Genomic DNA, 19,725 nt, shown 5'->3' on the forward strand with positions numbered 1-19,725 from the left:
TTGAAGGTGAACCGGCGAAGGAGACCCAAGGAGTTTGAGTGAAAGCAAGCATCCAGCAGAGGGCAGCAGAGCAAAGCTACTGATCAGCTGTTCCGGGGGAATTTGCATACGTGCAGTGCGGTCAGCCTAAGTTGAAGGTGAACCGGCGAAGGAGACCCAAGGAGTTTGAGTGAAAGCAAGCATCCAGCAGAGGGCAGCAGAGCAAAGCTACTGATCAGCTGTTCCGGGGGAATTTGCATACGTGCAGTGCGGTCAGCCTAAGTTGAAGGTGAACCGGCGAAGGAGACCCAAGGAGTTTGAGTGAAAGCAAGCATCCAGCAGAGGGCAGCAGAGCAAAGCTACTGATCAGCTGTTCCGGGGGAATTTGCATACGTGCAGTGCGGTCAGCCTAAGTTGAAGGTGAACCGGCGAAGGAGACCCAAGGAGTTTGAGTGAAAGCAAGCATCCAGCAGAGGGCAGCAGAGCAAAGCTACTGATCAGCTGTTCCGGGGGAATTTGCATACGTGCAGTGCGGTCAGCCTAAGTTGAAGGTGAACCGGCGAAGGAGACCCAAGGAGTTTGAGTGAAAGCAAGCATCCAGCAGAGGGCAGCAGAGCAAAGCTACTGATCAGCTGTTCCGGGGGAATTTGCATACGTGCAGTGCGGTCAGCCTAAGTTGAAGGTGAACCGGCGAAGGAGACCCAAGGAGTTTGAGTGAAAGCAAGCATCCAGCAGAGGGCAGCAGAGCAAAGCTACTGATCAGCTGTTCCGGGGGAATTTGCATACGTGCAGTGCGGTCAGCCTAAGTTGAAGGTGAACCGGCGAAGGAGACCCAAGGAGTTTGAGTGAAAGCAAGCATCCAGCAGAGGGCAGCAGAGCAAAGCTACTGATCAGCTGTTCCGGGGGAATTTGCATACGTGCAGTGCGGTCAGCCTAAGTTGAAGGTGAACCGGCGGAGGAGACCCAAGGAGTTTGAGTGAAAACACGCATCCATCAGAGGGCAGCAGAGCAAAGCTACTGATCAGCTGTTCCGGGGGAATTTGCATACGTGCAGTGCGGTCAGCCTAAGTTGAAGGTGAACCGGCGGAGGAGACCCAAGGAGTTTGAGTGAAAACACGCATCCAGCAGAGGGCAGCAGAGCAAAGCTACTGATCAGCTGTTCCGGGGGAATTTGCATACATGCAGTGCGGTCAGCCTAAGTTGAAGGTGAACCGGCGAAGGAGACCCAAGGAGTTTGAGTGAAAGCAAGCATCCAGCAGAGGGCAGCAGAGCAAAGCTACTGATCAGCTGTTCCGGGGGAATTTGCATACGTGCAGTGCGGTCAGCCTAAGTTGAAGGTGAACCGGCGAAGGAGACCCAAGGAGTTTGAGTGAAAGCAAGCATCCTGCAGAGGGCAGCAGAGCAAAGCTACTGATCAGCTGTTCCGGGGGAATTTGCATACGTGCAGTGCGGTCAGCCTAAGTTGAAGGTGAACCGGCGAAGGAGACCCAAGGAGTTTGAGTGAAAGCAAGCATCCAGCAGAGGGCAGCAGAGCAAATCTACTGATCAGCTGTTCCGGGGGAATTTGCATACGTGCAGTGCGGTCAGCCTAAGTTGAAGGTGAACCGGCGAAGGAGACCCAAGGAGTTTGAGTGAAAGCAAGCATCCAGCAGAGGGCAGCAGAGCAAAGCTACTGATCAGCTGTTCCGGGGGAATTTGCATACGTGCAGTGCGGTCAGCCTAAGTTGAAGGTGAACCGGCGAAGGAGACCCAAGGAGTTTGAGTGAAAGCAAGCATCCAGCAGAGGGCAGCAGAGCAAAGCTACTGATCAGCTGTTCCGGGGGAATTTGCATACGTGCAGTGCGGTCAGCCTAAGTTGAAGGTGAACTGGCGAAGGAGACCCAAGGAGTTTGAGTGAAAGCAAGCATCCAGCAGAGGGCAGCAGAGCAAAGCTACTGATCAGCTGTTCCGGGGGAATTTGCATACGTGCAGTGCGGTCAGCCTAAGTTGAAGGTCAACCGGCGAAGGAGACCCAAGGAGTTTGAGTGAAAGCAAGCATCCAGCAGAGTGCAGCAGAGCAAAGCTACTGATCACCTGTTCCGGGGGAATTTGCATACGTGCAGTGCGGTCAGCCTAACTTGAAGGTGAACCGGCGAAGGAGACCCAAGGAGTTTGAGTGAAAGCAAGCATCCAGCAGAGGGCAGCAGAGCAAAGCTACTGATCAGCTGTTCCGGGGGAATTTGCATACGTGCAGTGCGGTCAGCCTAAGTTGAAGGTGAACCGGCGAAGGAGACCCAAGGAGTTTGAGTGAAAGCAAGCATCCAGCAGAGGGTAGCAGAGCAAAGCTACTGATCAGCTGTTCCGGGGGAATTTGCATACGTGCAGTGCGGTCAGCCTAAGTTGAAGGTGAACCGGCGAAGGAGACCCAAGGAGTTTGAGTGAAAGCAAGCATCCAGCAGAGGGCAGCAGAGCAAAGCTACTGATCAGCTGTTCCGGGGGAATTTGCATACGTGCAGTGCGGTCAGCCTAAGTTGAAGGTGAACCGGCGAAGGAGACCCAAGGAGTTTGAGTGAAAGCAAGCATCCAGCAGAGGGCAGCAGAGCAAAGCTACTGATCAGCTGTTCCGGGGGAATTTGCATACGTGCAGTGCGGTCAGCCTAAGTTGAAGGTGAACCGGCGAAGGAGACCCAAGGAGTTTGAGTGAAAGCAAGCATCCAGCAGAGGGCAGCAGAGCAAAGCTACTGATCAGCTGTTCCGGGGGAATTTGCATACGTGCAGTGCGGTCAGCCTAAGTTGAAGGTGAACCGGCGAAGGAGACCCAAGGAGTTTGAGTGAAAGCAAGCATCCAGCAGAGGGCAGCAGAGCAAAGCTACTGATCAGCTGTACCGGGAAATTTGCATACGTGCAGTGCGGTCAGCCTAAGTTGAAGGTGAACCGGCGAAGGAGACCCAAGGAGTTTGAGTGAAAGCAAGCATCCAGCAGAGGGCAGCAGAGCAAAGCTACTGATCAGCTGTTCCGGGGGAATTTGCATACGTGCAGTGCGGTCAGCCTAAGTTAAAGGTGAACCGGCGAAGGAGACCCAAGGAGTTTGAGTGAAAGCGAGCATCCAGCAGAGCAAAGCTACTGATCAGCTGTTCCGGGGGAATTTGCATACGTGCAGTGCAGTCAGCCTAAGTTGAAGGTGAACCGGCGAAGGAGACCCAAGGAGTTTGAGTGAAAGCAAGCATACAGCAGTGCAAAGCTACTGATCAGCTGTTCCGGGGAATTTGCATACGTGCAGTGCGGTCAGCCTAAGTTGAAGGTGAACCGGCGAAGGAGACCCAAGGAGTTTGAGTGAAGGCAAGCATCCAGCAGAGGGCAGCAGAGCAAAGCTACTGATCAGCTGTTCCGGGGGAATTTGCATACGTGCAGTGCGGTCAGCCTAAGTTGAAGGTGAACCGGCGAATGAGACCCAAGGAGTTTGAGTGAAAGCAAGCATCCAGCAGAGGGAAGCAGAGCAAAGCTACTGATCAGCTGTTCCGGGGGAATTTGCATACGTGCAGTGCGGTCAGCCTTAGTTGAAGGTGAACCGGCGAAGGAGACCCAAGGAGTTTGAGTGAAAGCAAGCATCCAGCAGAGGGCAGCAGAGCATAGCTACTGATCAGTTGTTCCGGGGGAATTTGCATACGTGCAGTGCGGTCAGCCTAAGTTGAAGGTGAACCGGCGAAGGAGACCCAAGGAGTTTGAGTGAAAGCAAGCTTCCAGCAGAGGGCACAAGAACAAAGCTACTGATCAGCTGTTCCGGGGGAATTTGCATACGTGCAGTGCAGTCAGCCTAAGTTGAAGGTCAACCGGCGAAGGAGACCCAAGGAGTTTGAGTGAAAGCAAGCATCCTGCAGAGGGCAGCAGAGCAAAGCAACTGATCAGCTGTTCCGGGGGAATTTGCATACGTGCAGTGCAGTCAGCCTAAGTTGAAGGTGAACCGGCGAAGGAGACCCAAGGAGTTTGAGTGAAAGCAAGCATCCAGCAGAGGGCAGCAGAGCAAAGCTACTGATCAGCTGTTCCGGGGGAATTTGCATACGTGCAGTGCGGTCAGCCTAAGTTGAAGGTGAACCGGCGAAGGAGACCCAAGGAGTTTGAGTGAAAGCAAGCATCCAGCAGAGGGCAGCAGAGCAAAGCTACTGATCAGCTGTTCCGGGGGAATTTGCATACGTGCAGTGCGGTCAGCCTAAGTTGAAGGTGAACCGGCGAAGGAGACCCAAGGAGTTTGAGTGAAAGCAAGCATCCAGCAGAGGGCAGCAGAGCAAAGCTACTGATCAGCTGTTCCGGGGGAATTTGCATACGTGCAGTGCGGTCAGCCTAAGTTGAATATCAACCGGCGAAGGAGACCCAAGGAGTTTGAGTGAAAGCAAGCATCCAGCAGAGGGCAGCAGAGCAAAGCTACTGATCAGCTGTTCCGGGGGAATTTGCATACGTGCAGTGCGGTCAGCCTAAGTTGAAGGTGAACCGGCGAAGGAGACCCAAGGAGTTTGAGTGAAAGCAAGCATCCAGCAGAGGGCAGCAGAGCAAAGCTACTGATCAGCTGTTCCGGGGGAATTTGCATACGTGCAGTGCGGTCAGCCTAAGTTGAAGGTGAACCGGCGAAGGAGACCCAAGGAGTTTGAGTGAAAGCAAGCATCCAGCAGAGGGCAGCAGAGCAAAGCTACTGATCAGCTGTTCCGGGGGAATTTGCATACGTGCAGTGCGGTCAGCCTAAGTTGAAGGTGAACCGGCGAAGGAGACCCAAGGAGTTTGAGTGAAAGCAAGCATCCAGCAGAGGGCAGCAGAGCAAAGCTACTGATCAGCTGTTCCGGGGGAATTTGCATACGTGCAGTGCGGTCAGCCTAAGTTGAAGGTGAACCGGCGAAGGAGACCCAAGGAGTTTGAGTGAAAGCAAGCATCCAGCAGAGGGCAGCAGAGCAAAGCTACTGATCAGCTGTTCCGGGGGAATTTGCATACGTGCAGTGCAGTCAGCCTAAGTTGAAGGTGAACCGGCGAAGGAGACCCAAGGAGTTTGAGTGAAAGCAAGCATCCAGCAGAGGGCAGCAGAGCAAAGCTACTGATCAGCTGTTCCGGGGGAATTTGCATACGTGCAGTGCGGTCAGCCTAAGTTGAAGGTGAACCGGCGAAGGAGACCCAAGGAGTTTGAGTGAAAGCAAGCATCCAGCAGAGGCAGCAGAGCAAAGCTACTGATCAGCTGTTCCGGGGGAATTTGCATACGTGCAGTGCGGTCAGCCTAAGTTGAAGGTGAACCGGCGAAGGAGACCCAAGGAGTTTGAGTGAAAGCAAGCATCCAGCAGAGGGCAGCAGAGCAAAGCTACTGATCAGCTGTTCCGGGGGAATTTGCATACGTGCAGTGCGGTCAGCCTAAGTTGAAGGTGAACCGGCGAAGGAGACCCAAGGAGTTTGAGTGAAAGCAAGCATCCAGCAGAGGGCAGCAGAGCAAAGCTACTGATCAGCTGTACCGGGGAATTTGCATACGTGCAGTGCGGTCAGCCTAAGTTGAAGGTCAACCGGCGAAGGAGACCCAAGGAGTTTGAGTGAAAGCAAGCATCCAGCAGAGGGCAGCAGAGCAAAGCTACTGATCAGCTGTTCCGGGGGAATTTGCATACGTGCAGTGCGGTCAGCCTAAGTTGAAGGTGAACCAGCGAAGGAGACCCAAGGAGTTTGAGTGAAAGCAAGCATCCAGCAGAGGGCAGCAGAGCAAAGCTACTGATCAGCTGTTCCGGGGGAATTTGCATACGTGCAGTGCGGTCAGCCTAAGTTGAAGGTGAACCGGCGAAGGAGACCCAAGGAGTTTGAGTGAAAGCAAGCATCCAGCAGAGGGCAGCAGAGCAAAGCTACTGATCAGCTGTTCCGGGGGAATTTGCATACGTGCAGTGCGGTCAGCCTAAGTTGAAGGTGAACCGGCGAAGGAGACCCAAGGAGTTTGAGTGAAAGCAAGCATCCAGCAGAGGGCAGCAGAGCAAAGCTACTGATCAGCTGTTCCGGGGGAATTTGCATACGTGCAGTGCGGTCAGCCTAAGTTGAAGGTGAACCGGCGAAGGAGACCCAAGGAGTTTGAGTGAAAGCAAGCATCCAGCAGAGGGCAGCAGAGCAAAGCTACTGATCAGCTGTTCCGGGGGAATTTGCATACGTGCAGTGCGGTCAGCCTAAGTTGAAGGTGAACCGGCGAAGGAGACCCAAGGAGTTTGAGTGAAAGCAAGCATCCAGCAGAGGGCAGCAGAGCAAAGCTACTGATCAGCTGTTCCGGGGGAATTTGCATACGTGCAGTGCGGTCAGCCTAAGTTGAAGGTGAACCGGCGAAGGAGACCCAAGGAGTTTGAGTGAAAGCAAGCATCCAGCAGAGGGCAGCAGAGCAAAGCTACTGATCAGCTGTTCCGGGGGAATTTGCATACGTGCAGTGCGGTCAGCCTAAGTTGAAGGTGAACCGGCGAAGGAGACCCAAGGAGTTTGAGTGAAAGCAAGCATCCAGCAGAGGGCAGCAGAGCAAAGCTACTGATCAGCTGTTCCGGGGGAATTTGCATACGTGCAGTGCGGTCAGCCTAAGTTGAAGGTGAACCGGCGAAGGAGACCCAAGGAGTTTGAGTGAAAGCAAGCATCCAGCAGAGGGCAGCAGAGCAAAGCTACTGATCAGCTGTTCCAGGAGAATTGGCATACGTGCAGTGCGGTCAGCCTAAGTTGAAGGTGAACCGGCGAAGGAGACCCAAGGAGTTTGAGTGAAAGCAAGCATCCAGCAGAGGGCAGCAGAGCAAAGCTACTGATCAGCTGTTCCGGGGGAATTTGCATACGTGCAGTGCGGTCAGCCTAAGTTGAAGGTGAACCGGCGAAGGAGACCCAAGGAGTTTGAGTGAAAGCAAGCATCCAGCAGAGGGCAGCAGAGCAAAGCTATTGATCAGCTGTTCCGGGGGAATTTGCATACGTGCAGTGCGGTCAGCCTAAGTTGAAGGTGAACCGGCGAAGGAGACCCAAGGAGTTTGAGTGAAAGCAAGCATCCAGCAGAGGGCAGCAGAGCAAAGCTACTGATCAGCTGTTCCGGGGGAATTTGCATACGTGCAGTGCGGTCAGCCTAAGTTGAAGGTGAACCGGCGAAGGGGACCCAAGGAGTTTGAGTGAAAGCAAGCATCCAGCAGAGGGCAGCAGAGCAAAGCTACTGATCAGCTGTTCCGGGGGAATTTGCATACGTGCAGTGCGGTCAGCCTAAGTTGAAGGTGAACCCGCGAAGGAGACCCAAGGAGTTTGAGTGAAAGCAAGCATCCAGCAGAGGGCAGCAGAGCAAAGCTACTGATCAGCTGTACCGGGAAATTTGCATACGTGCAGTGCGGTCAGCCTAAGCTGAAGGTGAACCGGCGAAGGAGACCCAAGGAGTTTGAGTGAAAGCAAGCATCCAGCAGAGGGCAGCAGAGCAAAGCTACTGATCAGCTGTTCCGGGGGAATTTGCATACGTGCAGTGCGGTCAGCCTAAGTTGAAGGTCAACCGGCGAAGGAGACCCAAGGAGTTTGAGTGAAAGCAAGCATCCAGCAGAGGGCAGCAGAGCAAAGCTACTGATCAGCTGTTCCGGGGGAATTTGCATACGTGCAGTGCGGTCAGCCTAAGTTGAAGGTGAACCGGCGAAGGAGACCCAAGGAGTTTGAGTGAAAGCAAGCATCCAGCAGAGGGCAGCAGAGCAAAGCTACTGATCAGCTGTTCCGGGGGAATTTGCATACGTGCAGTGCGGTCAGCCTAAGTTGAAGGTGAACCGGCGAAGGAGACCCAAGGAGTTTGAGTGAAAGCAAGCATCCAGCAGAGGGCAGCAGAGCAAAGCTACTGATCAGCTGTTCCGGGGGAATTTGCATACGTGCAGTGCGGTCAGCTTAAGTTGAAGGTGAACCGGCGAAGGAGACCCAAGGAGTTTGAGTGAAAGCAAGCATCCAGCAGAGGGCAGCAGAGCAAAGCTACTGATCAGCTGTTCCGGGGGAATTTGCATACGTGCAGTGCGGTCAGCCTTAGTTGAAGGTGAACCGGCGAAGGAGACCCAAGGAGTTTGAGTGAAAGCAAGCATCCAGCAGAGGGCAGCAGAGCAAAGCTACTGATCAGCTGTTCCGGGGGAATTTGCATACGTGCAGTGCGGTCAGCCTAAGTTGAAGGTGAACCGGCGAAGGAGACCCAAGGAGTTTGAGTGAAAGCAAGCATCCAGCAGAGGGCAGCAGAGCAAAGCTACTGATCAGCTGTTCCGGGGGAATTTGCATACGTGCAGTGCAGTCAGCCTAAGTTGAAGGTCAACCGGCGAAGGAGACCCAAGGAGTTTGAGTGAAAGCAAGCATCCTGCAGAGGGCAGCAGAGCAAAGCTACTGATCAGCTGTTCCGGGGGAATTTGCATACGTGCAGTGCGGTCAGCCTAAGTTGAAGGTGAACCGGCGAAGGAGACCCAAGGAGTTTGAGTGAAAGCAAGCATCCAGCAGAGGGCAGCAGAGCAAAGCTACTGATCAGCTGTTCCGGGGGAATTTGCATACGTGCAGTGCGGTCAGCCTAAGTTGAAGGTGAACCGGCGAAGGAGACCCAAGGAGTTTGAGTGAAAGCAAGCATCCAGCAGAGGGCAGCAGAGCAAAGCTACTGATCAGCTGTTCCGGGGGAATTTGCATACGTGCAGTGCGGTCAGCCTAAGTTGAAGGTGAACCGGCGAAGGAGACCCAAGGAGTTTGAGTGAAAGCAAGCATCCAGCAGAGGGCAGCAGAGCAAAGCTACTGATCAGCTGTTCCGGGGGAATTTGCATACGTGCAGTGCGGTCAGCCTAAGTTGAAGGTGAACCGGCGAAGGAGACCCAAGGAGTTTGAGTGAAAGCAAGCATCCAGCAGAGGGCAGCACAGCAAAGCTACTGATCAGCTGTTCCGGGGGAATTTGCATACGTGCAGTGCGGTCAGCCTAAGTTGAAGGTGAACCGGCGAAGGAGACCCAAGGAGTTTGAGTGAAAGCAAGCATCCAGCAGAGGGCAGCAGAGCAAAGCTACTGATCAGCTGTTCCGGGGGAATTTGCATACGTGCAGTGCGGTCAGCCTAAGTTGAAGGTGAACCGGCGAAGGAGACCCAAGGAGTTTGAGTGAAAGCAAGCATCCAGCAGAGGGCAGAAGAGCAAAGCTACTGATCAGCTGTTCCGGGGGAATTTGCATACGTGCAGTGCGGTCAGCCTAAGTTGAAGGTGAACCGGCGAAGGAGACCCAAGGAGTTTGAGTGAAAGCAAGCATCCAGCAGAGGGCAGCAGAGCAAAGCTACTGATCAGCTGTTCCGGGGGAATTTGCATACGTGCAGTGCGGTCAGCCTAAGTTGAAGGTGAACCGGCGAAGGAGACCCAAGGAGTTTGAGTGAAAGCAAGCATCCAGCAGAGGGCAGCAGAGCAAAGCTACTGATCAGCTGTTCCGGGGGAATTTGCATACGTGCAGTGCGGTCAGCCTAAGTTGAAGGTGAACCGGCGAGAGGAGACCCAAGGAGTTTGAGTGAAAGCAAGCATCCAGCAGAAGGCAGCAGAGCAAAGCTACTGATCAGCTGTTCGGGGGAATTTGCATACGTGCAGTGCGGTCAGCCTAAGTTGAAGGTGAACCGGCGAAGGAGACCCAAGTAGTTTGAGTGAAAGCAAGCTTCCAGCAGAGGGCAGAAGAGCAAGCTACTGATCAGCTGTTCCGGGGGAATTTGCATACGTGCAGCGCGGTCAGCCTAAGTTGAAGGTCAACCGGCGAAGGAGACCCAAGGAGTTTGAGTGAAAGCAAGCATCCAGCAGAGGGCAGCAGAGCAAAGCTACTGATCAGCTGTTCCGGGGAATTTGCATACGTGCAGTGCGGTCAGCCTAAGTTGAAGGTCAACCGGCGAAGGAGACCCAAGGAGTTTGAGTGAAAGCAAGCACCCAGCAGAGGGCAGCAGAGCAAAGCTACTGATCAGCTGTTCCGGGGGAATTTGCATACGTGCAGTGCGGTCAGCCTAAGTTGAAGGTGAACCGGCGAAGGAGACCCAAGGAGTTTGAGTGAAAGCAAGCATCCAGCAGAGGGCAGCAGAGCAAAGCTACTGATCAGCTGTTCCGGGGGAATTTGCATACGTGCAGTGCGGTCAGCCTAAGTTGAAGGTGAACCGGCGAAGGAGACCCAAGGAGTTTGAGTGAAAGCAAGCATCCAGCAGAGGGCAGCAGAGCAAAGCTACTGATCAGCTGTTCCGGGGGAATTTGCATACGTGCAGTGCGGTCAGCCTAAGTTGAAGGTGAACCGGCGAAGGAGACCCAAGGAGTTTGAGTGAAAGCAAGCATCCAGCAGAGGGCAGCAGAGCAAAGCTACTGATCAGCTGTTCCGGGGGAATTTGCATACGTGCAGTGCGGTCAGCCTAAGTTGAAGGTGAACCGGCGAAGGAGACCCAAGGAGTTTGAGTGAAAGCAAGCATCCAGCAGAGGGCAGCAGAGCAAAGCTACTGATCAGCTGTTCCGGGGGAATTTGCATACGTGCAGTGCGGTCAGCCTAAGTTGAAGGTGAACCGGCGAAGGAGACCCAAGGAGTTTGAGTGAAAGCAAGCATCCAGCAGAGGGCAGCAGAGCAAAGCTACTGATCAGCTGTTCCGGGGGAATTTGCATACGTGCAGTGCGGTCAGCCTAAGTTGAAGGTGAACCGGCGAAGGAGACCCAAGGAGTTTGAGTGAAAGCAAGCATCCAGCAGAGGGCAGCAGAGCAAAGCTACTGATCAGCTGTTCCGGGGGAATTTGCATACGTGCAGTGCGGTCAGCCTAAGTTGAAGGTGAACCGGCGAAGGAGACCCAAGGAGTTTGAGTGAAAGCAAGCATCCAGCAGAGGGCAGCAGAGCAAAGCTACTGATCAGCTGTTCCGGGGGAATTTGCATACGTGCAGTGCGGTCAGCCTAAGTTGAAGGTGAACCGGCGAAGGAGACCCAAGGAGTTTGAGTGAAAGCAAGCATCCAGCAGAGGGCAGCAGAGCAAAGCTACTGATCAGCTGTTCCGGGGGAATTTGCATACGTGCAGTGCGGTCAGCCTAAGTTGAAGGTGAACCGGCGAAGGAGACCCAAGGAGTTTGAGTGAAAGCAAGCATCCAGCAGAGGGCAGCAGAGCAAAGCTACTGATCAGCTGTTCCGGGGGAATTTGCATACGTGCAGTGCGGTCAGCCTAAGTTGAAGGTGAACCGGCGAAGGAGACCCAAGGAGTTTGAGTGAAAGCAAGCATCCAGCAGAGGGCAGCAGAGCAAAGCTACTGATCAGCTGTTCCGGGGGAATTTGCATACGTGCAGTGCGGTCAGCCTAAGTTGAAGGTGAACCGGCGAAGGAGACCCAAGGAGTTTGAGTGAAAGCAAGCATCCAGCAGAGGGCAGCAGAGCAAAGCTACTGATCAGCTGTTCCGGGGGAATTTGCATACGTGCAGTGCGGTCAGCCTAAGTTGAAGGTGAACCGGCGAAGGAGACCCAAGGAGTTTGAGTGAAAGCAAGCATCCAGCAGAGGGCAGCAGAGCAAAGCTACTGATCAGCTGTTCCGGGGGAATTTGCATACGTGCAGTGCGGTCAGCCTAAGTTGAAGGTCAACCGGCGAAGGAGACCCAAGGAGTTTGAGTGAAAGCAAGCATCCAGCAGAGGGCAGCAGAGCAAAGCTACTGATCAGCTGTTCCGGGGGAATTTGCATACGTGCAGTGCGGTCAGCCTAAGTTGAAGGTGAACCGGCGAAGGAGACCCAAGGAGTTTGAGTGAAAGCAAGCATCCAGCAGAGGGCAGCAGAGCAAAGCTACTGATCAGCTGTACCGGGAAATTTGCATACGTGCAGTGCGGTCAGCATAAGCTGAAGGTGAACCGGCGAAGGAGACCCAAGGAGTTTGAGTGAAAGCAAGCATCCAGCAGAGGGCAGCAGAGCAAAGCTACTGATCAGCTGTTCCGGGGGAATTTGCATACGTGCAGTGCGGTCAGCCTAAGTTGAAGGTGAACCGGCGAAGGAGACCCAAGGAGTTTGAGTGAAAGCAAGCATCCAGCAGAGGGCAGAGCAAAGCTACTGATCAGCTGTTCCGGGGGAATTTGCATACGTGCAGTGCGGTCAGCCTAAGTTGAAGGTGAACCGGCGAAGGAGACCCAAGGAGTTTGAGTGAAAGCAAGCATCCAGCAGAGGGCAGCAGAGCAAAGCTACTGATCAGCTGTTCCGGGGGAATTTGCATACGTGCAGTGCGGTCAGCCTAAGTTGAAGGTGAACCGGCGAAGGAGACCCAAGGAGTTTGAGTGAAAGCAAGCATCCAGCAGAGGGCAGCAGAGCAAAGCTACTGATCAGCTGTTCCGGGGGAATTTGCATACGTGCAGTGCGGTCAGCCTAAGTTGAAGGTGAACCGGCGAAGGAGACCCAAGGAGTTTGAGTGAAAGCAAGCATCCAGCAGAGGGCAGCAGAGCAAAGCTACTGATCAGCTGTTCCGGGGGAATTTGCATACGTGCAGTGCGGTCAGCCTAAGTTGAAGGTGAACCGGCGAAGGAGACCCAAGGAGTTTGAGTGAAAGCAAGCATCCAGCAGAGGGCAGCAGAGCAAAGCTACTGATCAGCTGTTCCGGGGGAATTTGCATACGTGCAGTGCGGTCAGCCTAAGTTGAAGGTGAACCGGCGAAGGAGACCCAAGGAGTTTGAGTGAAAGCAAGCATCCAGCAGAGGGCAGCAGAGCAAAGCTACTGATCAGCTGTTCCGGGGGAATTTGCATACGTGCAGTGCGGTCAGCCTAAGTTGAAGGTGAACCGGCGAAGGAGACCCAAGGAGTTTGAGTGAAAGCAAGCATCCAGCAGAGGGCAGCAGAGCAAAGCTACTGATCAGCTGTTCCGGGGGAATTTGCATACGTGCAGTGCGGTCAGCCTAAGTTGAAGGTGAACCGGCGAAGGAGACCCAAGGAGTTTGAGTGAAAGCAAGCATCCAGCAGAGGGCAGCAGAGCAAAGCTACTGATCAGCTGTTCCGGGGGAATTTGCATACGTGCAGTGCGGTCAGCCTAAGTTGAAGGTCAACCGGCGAAGGAGACCCAAGGAGTTTGAGTGAAAGCAAGCATCCAGCAGAGGGCAGCAGAGCAAAGCTACTGATCAGCTGTTCCGGGGGAATTTGCATACGTGCAGTGCGGTCAGCCTAAGTTGAAGGTCAACCGGCGAAGGAGACCCAAGGAGTTTGAGTGAAAGCAAGCATCCAGCAGAGGGCAGCAGAGCAAAGCTACTGATCAGCTGTTCCGGGGGAATTTGCATACGTGCAGTGCGGTCAGCCTAAGTTGAAGGTGAACCGGCGAAGGAGACCCAAGGAGTTTGAGTGAAAGCAAGCATCCAGCAGAGGGCAGCAGAGCAAAGCTACTGATCAGCTGTTCCGGGGGAATTTGCATACGTGCAGTGCGGTCAGCCTAAGTTGAAGGTGAACCGGCGAAGGAGACCCAAGGAGTTTGAGTGAAAGCAAGCATCCAGCAGAGGGCAGCAGAGCAAAGCTACTGATCAGCTGTTCCGGGGGAATTTGCATACGTGCAGTGCGGTCAGCCTAAGTTGAAGGTGAACCGGCGAAGGAGACCCAAGGAGTTTGAGTGAAAGCAAGCATCCAGCAGAGGGCAGCAGAGCAAAGCTACTGATCAGCTGTTCCGGGGGAATTTGCATACGTGCAGTGCGGTCAGCCTAAGTTGAAGGTGAACCGGCGAAGGAGACCCAAGGAGTTTGAGTGAAAGCAAGCATCCAGCAGAGGGCAGCAGAGCAAAGCTACTGATCAGCTGTTCCGGGGGAATTTGCATACGTGCAGTGCGGTCAGCCTAAGTTGAAGGTGAACCGGCGAAGGAGACCCAAGGAGTTTGAGTGAAAGCAAGCATCCAGCAGAGGGCAGCAGAGCAAAGCTACTGATCAGCTGTTCCGGGGGAATTTGCATACGTGCAGTGCGGTCAGCCTAAGTTGAAGGTGAACCGGCGAAGGAGACCCAAGGAGTTTGAGTGAAAGCAAGCATCCAGCAGAGGGCAGCAGAGCAAAGCTACTGATCAGCTGTTCCGGGGGAATTTGCATACGTGCAGTGCGGTCAGCCTAAGTTGAAGGTGAACCGGCGAAGGAGACCCAAGGAGTTTGAGTGAAAGCAAGCATCCAGCAGAGGGCAGCAGAGCAAAGCTACTGATCAGCTGTTCCGGGGGAATTTGCATACGTGCAGTGCGGTCAGCCTAAGTTGAAGGTGAACCGGCGAAGGAGACCCAAGGAGTTTGAGTGAAAGCAAGCATCCAGCAGAGGGCAGCAGAGCAAAGCTACTGATCAGCTGTTCCGGGGGAATTTGCATACGTGCAGTGCGGTCAGCCTAAGTTGAAGGTGAACCGGCGAAGGAGACCCAAGGAGTTTGAGTGAAAGCAAGCATCCAGCAGAGGGCAGCAGAGCAAAGCTACTGATCAGCTGTTCCGGGGGAATTTGCATACGTGCAGTGCGGTCAGCCTAAGTTGAAGGTGAACCGGCGAAGGAGACCCAAGGAGTTTGAGTGAAAGCAAGCATCCAGCAGAGGGCAGCAGAGCAAAGCTACTGATCAGCTGTTCCGGGGGAATTTGCATACGTGCAGTGCGGTCAGCCTAAGTTGAAGGTGAACCGGCGAAGGAGACCCAAGGAGTTTGAGTGAAAGCAAGCATCCAGCAGAGGGCAGCAGAGCAAAGCTACTGATCAGCTGTTCCGGGGGAATTTGCATACGTGCAGTGCGGTCAGCCTAAGTTGAAGGTGAACCGGCGAAGGAGACCCAAGGAGTTTGAGTGAAAGCAAGCATCCAGCAGAGGGCAGCAGAGCAAAGCTACTGATCAGCTGTTCCGGGGGAATTTGCATACGTGCAGTGCGGTCAGCCTAAGTTGAAGGTGAACCGGCGAAGGAGACCCAAGGAGTTTGAGTGAAAGCAAGCATCCAGCAGAGGGCAGCAGAGCAAAGCTACTGATCAGCTGTTCCGGGGGAATTTGCATACGTGCAGTGCGGTCAGCCTAAGTTGAAGGTGAACCGGCGAAGGAGACCCAAGGAGTTTGAGTGAAAGCAAGCATCCAGCAGAGGGCAGCAGAGCAAAGCTACTGATCAGCTGTTCCGGGGGAATTTGCATACGTGCAGTGCGGTCAGCCTAAGTTGAAGGTGAACCGGCGAAGGAGACCCAAGGAGTTTGAGTGAAAGCAAGCATCCAGCAGAGGGCAGCAGAGCAAAGCTACTGATCAGCTGTTCCGGGGGAATTTGCATACGTGCAGTGCGGTCAGCCTAAGTTGAAGGTGAACCGGCGAAGGAGACCCAAGGAGTTTGAGTGAAAGCAAGCATCCAGCAGAGGGCAGCAGAGCAAAGCTACTGATCAGCTGTTCCGGGGGAATTTGCATACGTGCAGTGCGGTCAGCCTAAGTTGAAGGTGAACCGGCGAAGGAGACCCAAGGAGTTTGAGTGAAAGCAAGCATCCAGCAGAGGGCAGCAGAGCAAAGCTACTGATCAGCTGTTCCGGGGGAATTTGCATACGTGCAGTGCGGTCAGCCTAAGTTGAAGGTGAACCGGCGAAGGAGACCCAAGGAGTTTGAGTGAAAGCAAGCATCCAGCAGAGGGCAGCAGAGCAAAGCTACTGATCAGCTGTTCCGGGGGAATTTGCATACGTGCAGTGCGGTCAGCCTAAGTTGAAGGTGAACCGGCGAAGGAGACCCAAGGAGTTTGAGTGAAAGCAAGCATCCAGCAGAGGGCAGCAGAGCAAAGCTACTGATCAGCTGTTCCGGGGGAATTTGCATACGTGCAGTGCGGTCAGCCTAAGTTGAAGGTGAACCGGCGAAGGAGACCCAAGGAGTTTGAGTGAAAGCAAGCATCCAGCAGAGGGCAGCAGAGCAAAGCTACTGATCAGCTGTTCCGGGGGAATTTGCATACGTGCAGTGCGGTCAGCCTAAGTTGAAGGTGAACCGGCGAAGGAGACCCAAGGAGTTTGAGTGAAAGCAAGCATCCAGCAGAGGGCAGCAGAGCAAAGCTACTGATCAGCTGTTCCGGGGGAATTTGCATACGTGCAGTGCGGTCAGCCTAAGTTGAAGGTGAACCGGCGAAGGAGACCCAAGGAGTTTGAGTGAAAGCAAGCATCCAGCAGAGGGCAGCAGAGCAAAGCTACTGATCAGCTGTTCCGGGGGAATTTGCATACGTGCAGTGCGGTCAGCCTAAGTTGAAGGTGAACCGGCGAAGGAGACCCAAGGAGTTTGAGTGAAAGCAATCATCCAGCAGAGGGCAGCAGAGCAAAGCTACTGATCAGCTGTTCCGGGGGAATTTGCATACGTGCAGTGCGGTCAGCCTAAGTTGAAGGTGAACCGGCGAAGGAGACCCAAGGAGTTTGAGTGAAAGCAAGCATCCAGCAGAGGGCAGCACAGCAAAGCTACTGATCAGCTGTTCCGGGGGAATTTGCATACGTGCAGTGCGGTCAGCCTAAGTTGAAGGTGAACCGGCGAAGGAGACCCAAGGAGTTTGAGTGAAAGCAAGCATCCAGCAGAGGGCAGCAGAGCAAAGCTACTGATCAGCTGTTCCGGGGGAATTTGCATACGTGCAGTGCGGTCAGCCTAAGTTGAAGGTGAACCGGCGAAGGAGACCCAAGGAGTTTGAGTGAAAGCAAGCATCCAGCAGAGGGCAGCAGAGCAAAGCTACTGATCAGCTGTTCCGGGGGAATTTGCATACGTGCAGTGCGGTCAGCCTAAGTTGAAGGTGAACCGGCGAAGGAGACCCAAGGAGTTTGAGTGAAAGCAAGCATCCAGCAGAGCAAAGCTACTGATCAGCTGTTCCGGGGAATTTGCATACGTGCAGTGCGGTCAGCCTAAGTTGAAGGTCAACCGGCGAAGGAGACCAAGGAGTTTGAGTGAAAGCAAGCATCCAGCAGAGGGCAGCAGAGCAAAGCTACTGATCAGCTGTTCCGGGGGAATTTGCATACGTGCAGTGCGGTCAGCCGAAGTTGAAGGTGAACCGGCGAAGGAGACCCAAGGTGTTTGAGTGAAAGCAAGCATCCAGCAGAGGGCAGCAGAGCAAAGCTACTGATCAGCTGTTCCGGGGGAATTTGCATACGTGCAGTGCGGTCAGCCTAAGTTGAAGGTGAACCGGCGAAGGAGACCCAAGGAGTTTGAGTGAAAGCAAGCATCCAGCAGAGGGCAGCAGAGCAAAGCTACTGATCAGCTGTTCCGGGGGAATTTGCATACGTGCAGTGCGGTCAGCCTAAGTTGAAGGTGAACCGGCGAAGGAGACCCAAGGAGTTTGAGTGAAAGCAAGCATCCAGCAGAGGGCAGCAGAGCAAAGCTACTGATCAGCTGTTCCGGGGGAATTTGCATACGTGCAGTGCGGTCAGCCTAAGTTGAAGGTAACCGGCGAAGGAGACCCAAGGAGTTTGAGTGAAAGCAAGCATCCAGCAGAGGGCAGCAGAGCAAAGCTACTGATCAGCTGTTCCGGGGGAATTTGCATACGTGCAGTGCGGTCAGCCTAAGTTGAAGGTGAACCGGCGAAGGAGACCCAAGGAGTTTGAGTGAAAGCAAGCATCCAGCAGAGGGCAGCAGAGCAAAGCTACTGATCAGCTGTTCCGGGGGAATTTGCATACGTGCAGTGCGGTCAGCCTAAGTTGAAGGTGAACCGGCGAAGGAGACCCAAGGAGTTTGAGTGAAAGCAAGCATCCAGCAGAGGGCAGCAGAGCAAAGCTACTGATCAGCTGTTCCGGGGGAATTTGCATACGTGCAGTGCGGTCAGCCTAAGTTGAAGGTGAACCGGCGAAGGAGACCCAAGGAGTTTGAGTGAAAGCAAGCATCCAGCAGAGGGCAGCAGAGCAAAGCTACTGATCAGCTGTTCCGGGGGAATTTGCATACGTGCAGTGCGGTCAGCCTAAGTTGAAGGTGAACCGGCGAAGGAGACCCAAGGAGTTTGAGTGAAAGCAAGCATCCAGCAGAGGGCAGCAGAGCAAAGCTACTGATCAGCTGTTCCGGGGGAATTTGCATACGTGCAGTGCGGTCAGCCTAAGTTGAAGGTGAACCGGCGAAGGAGACCCAAGGAGTTTGAGTGAAAGCAAGCATCCAGCAGAGGGCAGCAGAGCAAAGCTACTGATCAGCTGTTCCGGGGGAATTTGCATACGTGCAGTGCGGTCAGCCTAAGTTGAAGGTGAACCGGCGAAGGAGACCCAAGGAGTTTGAGTGAAAGCAAGCATCCAGCAGAGGGCAGCAGAGCAAAGCTACTGATCAGCTGTTCCGGGGGAATTTGCATACGTGCAGTGCGGTCAGCCTAAGTTGAAGGTGAACCGGCGAAGGAGACCCAAGGAGTTTGAGTGAAAGCAAGCATCCAGCAGAGGGCAGCAGAGCAAAGCTACTGATCAGCTGTTCCGGGGGAATTTGCATACGTGCAGTGCGGTCAGCCTAAGTTGAAGGTGAACCGGCGAAGGAGACCCAAGGAGTTTGAGTGAAAGCAAGCATCCAGCAGAGGGCAGCAGAGCAAAGCTACTGATCAGCTGTTCCGGGGGAATTTGCATACGTGCAGTGCGGTCAGCCTAAGTTGAAGGTCAACCGGCGAAGGAGACCCAAGGAGTTTGAGTGAAAGCAAGCATCCAGCAGAGGGCAGCAGAGCAAAGCTACTGATCAGCTGTTCCGGGGGAATTTGCATACGTGCAGTGCGGTCAGCCTAAGTTGAAGGTGAACCGGCGAAGGAGACCCAAGGAGTTTGAGTGAAAGCAAGCATCCAGCAGAGGGCAGCAGAGCAAAGCTACTGATCAGCTGTTCCGGGGGAATTTGCATACGTGCAGTGCGGTCAGCCTAAGTTGAAGGTGAACCGGCGAAGGAGACCCAAGGAGTTTGAGTGAAAGCAAGCATCCAGCAGAGGGCAGCAGAGCAAAGCTACTGATCAGCTGTTCCGGGGGAATTTGCATACGTGCAGTGCGGTCAGCCTAAGTTGAAGGTGAACCGGCGAAGGAGACCCAAGGAGTTTGAGTGAAAGCAAGCATCCAGCAGAGGGCAGCAGAGCAAAGCTACTGATCAGCTGTTCCGGGGGAATTTGCATACGTTCAGTGCGGTCAGCCAAAATTGAAGGTAAACCGGCGAAGGAGACCCAAGGAGTTTGAGTGAAAGCAAGCATCCAGCAGAGGGCAGCAGAGCAAAGCTACTGATCAGCTGTTCCGGGGGAATTTGCATACGTGCAGTACGGTCAGCCTAAGTTGAAGGTGAACCGGCGAAGGAGACCCAAGGAGTTTGAGTGAAAGCAAGCATCCAGCAAAGGGCAGCAGAGCAAAGCTACTGATCAGCTGTTCCGGGGGAATTTGCATACGTGCAGTGCGGTCAGCCTAAGTTGAAGGTGAACCGGCGAAGAAGACCCAAGGAGTTTGAGTGAAAGCAAGCATCCAGCAGAGGGCAGCAGAGCAAAGCTACTGATCAGCTGTTCCGGGGGAATTTGCATACGTGCAGTGCGGTCAGCCTAAGTTTAAAGGTGAACCGGCGAAGGAGACCCAAGGAGTTTGAGTGAAAGCGAGCATCCAGCTGAGCAAAGCTACTGATCAGCTGTTCCGGGGGAATTTGCATACGTGAAGTGCGGTCAGCCTAAGTTGAATGTGAACCGGCGAAGGAGACCCAAGGAGTTTGAGTGAAAGCAAGCATCCAGCAGAGGGCAGCAGAGCAAAGCTACTGATCAGCTGTTCCGGGGGAATTTGCATACGTGCAGTGCGGTCAGCCTAAGTTGAAGGTGAACCGGCGAAGGAGACCCAAGGAGTTTGAGTGAAAGCAAGCATCCAGCAGAGGGCAGCAGAGCAAAGCTACTGATCAGCTGTTCCGGGGGAATTTGCATACGTGCAGTGCGGTCAGCCT

The sequence above is a fragment of the Scyliorhinus canicula genome, chromosome 12, assembly GCF_902713615.1.
Source record: "Scyliorhinus canicula chromosome 12, sScyCan1.1, whole genome shotgun sequence".
Taxonomy (NCBI): domain Eukaryota; kingdom Metazoa; phylum Chordata; class Chondrichthyes; order Carcharhiniformes; family Scyliorhinidae; genus Scyliorhinus; species Scyliorhinus canicula.